At 43.1% G+C, this 2,288-nt stretch overlaps 1 pseudogene; it reads left to right on the top strand.

The window, feature by feature from the left end:
* Positions 1 to 1,007: 1,007 nt before the first annotated feature.
* LOC121038741 (voltage-dependent anion-selective channel protein 1-like) lies at positions 1,008 to 2,030 on the top strand (annotated as a pseudogene).
* The last annotated feature ends 258 nt before the right edge of the window (positions 2,031 to 2,288 follow it).

Raw genomic sequence — 2,288 nt, 5'->3', positions numbered from 1 at the left:
GTACAGAGCCTGGAGCCCAATGTTTAAGACACTGTGAGATCATGACCTGAGCCAAAACCAGGAGTTGGGTGCTCAAGCGACTGAGCCACCCAGGTGGCCCTTATCATTATATTTTAAATGTTTATTTATTTTTGTGAGGGTGGAAGGGGCAGAGAGAGGGAGACAGAGGATCTGAAGCAGGCTCTGTGAGCCTGATTCTCTTCTTTATTATTTTGATATTTATTCAAGAAATCTTTATTGAGTGCTTATTCTATATGAAGCAGTGTGGCAGTTAGGAATTAAATGGTAAGTCAAACCATAATCCCTACTTCTCACAGAGTTTACAGTGATTCTCCATGAATAATATGACAACAATAACTAATACACATAAAATGATTATTATATGCTAGGCATGCTTCTAAGAACTTTAAATTTATTGTTTAATTCACACAACTAGAAAGGTATTGTCATCACCATTTTATAGATGAGGAAACCAAGGCACAGAAAGTAAGAAATTTGCCCAAAGTCACATGGCTACAGTGGTTGAGCTTGTATCCTACTTGCCACCCTTTTATTGTCTTTACTAATGCAGATGTCACCTGAGGGGTTATACTAATTCATTTATTTATTAATTCACCCACTCTTCACCCTGTTATTAAGCATCTTTGATGATTTAGGAATGTGGCCATGGTTTCCAGCAAACAAGGAATTAGGAAGTCCTTGTCATGGAGTCAATCACAGTTTCCTGAGAGGAAAGGCCCATAAACACATAATTCCAGCACAACCTGTTAGGTACAAAGGCAGGGCTATGTACCAAGTGAAACGTAAACAAAGAAGCAGGAGTGACTAACTTTTGTCTGGGGTTGTTGAGAAAGACTTTACAGAGGAGAGAAATTTTTATTAGTGTCTTAAAGGCTAAATAGCAACTCATTAAAGACTAATAGGGAGATCAATCCAGAGAAAGGAAAGAACACAAGGAGAAGCCTGGAGTCATGCCAGGGCCAGGTGTGTGGGCGATGATGGTGCAGGTGGGTGAGGAGCAAGACTTAAGGATCAGAAGTCGAGTTAGGGTTGGCACTGCAGTCCCAGAGACAGCCACCACCCAGCCTGACGCCACTGACCCTGAGCCAGAGATGGCTGTGCCTCCCACGTGTGCTCATTTTGGCAAATCTGCGAGAGATGTCTTCACCAAGGGCTAGGAATTTGGCTTAATAAAACCTGATTTGAAAACAAAACCTGAAAATGGACTTCAGTGTACAAGCTTAGGTTCAGCCAAAACTGAGACCAACCACTAAAGTCAGCATCAGCCTAGAAACCCAGTATAGATGCATCAAGCACGGTCTGACGTCTTTGGAGAAATACAACACAGACAACACTCTAGACATGGAGATATTTGTGGAAGACCAGCTTGCATGTATACTGAAGCTGACCTTTGATTCATCTTCTCACCAAGCACAGGGTGGGAAGGTGGGAGGAGGATGCTAAAATCAAGACAGGGCGTAAGCAGGAGGCATCAACCTGGATGTGGATTTCCACATGGCGGGGCCTTCAGACCAGGTCGCTCAGGTGCCACATCAAAACGACTGGCTCGCTGGCTCCCAGATGAATTCTGAGACCACAAAGTCTGGAGGGACCCAGAGCAACTCTCCGGTTGGCTACAAGACTGATGAATTGTAGCTTTACACTAATGTAAATGACAGGATGGAGGCTAGTGGCTCCTTTTATCAGAAGGTGAACAAGAAATTGGAGACCAATGTTAATCTGGCCTGGACAGCAGGAGCTAGTAACACTGACTTCGCAATAGCAGCCAAGTATCAGATGGACCCTGATGCCTATTTCTCCACCACAGTGAACAGCTCCAGCCTGATAGGTTTAGAACACATTCAGACCGTAAAGCTAGTCGTCAAACTGACTGTGTCAGAGTGATGCTGTCAGCTCTGCTGGATGGCAAGGATGTCACTGCTGGTGGCCACAAGCTTGGTCTATGACTGGAAGGCAAGCATAATGAAAGGCTATACAATCATTTCATTTTAGACTATATTACAGCATAGCTACCCTCAGAATTTAGTGTACCTTTTAATGTTTGTCTGGAATGCAATAATGCTAAACATCATGTTGAACCTCCATATTAAATGATTCCACTTTAAGGTGTTACTCTTTCAGAGGTACAGAAGAAACCCAATTCCAAACGAGATCCTTTCAGCTGTGGACTTGGGGGGAACTTGGTGGCCTCTAGAAATGTCAGGGTTTTTTTTTTAATCTAGAAACAGCTGCTAGTGGAAGTTGATAATTACAAACTGTCATTAAGT

Source organism: Herpailurus yagouaroundi, unplaced genomic scaffold (assembly GCF_014898765.1).
Source record: "Herpailurus yagouaroundi ecotype Mexico unplaced genomic scaffold, PumYag 28, whole genome shotgun sequence".
NCBI lineage: Eukaryota > Metazoa > Chordata > Mammalia > Carnivora > Felidae > Herpailurus > Herpailurus yagouaroundi.
Note: the sequence above shows the minus strand (reverse complement) of the source record. Positions and strands in the feature narration are given on the sequence as shown.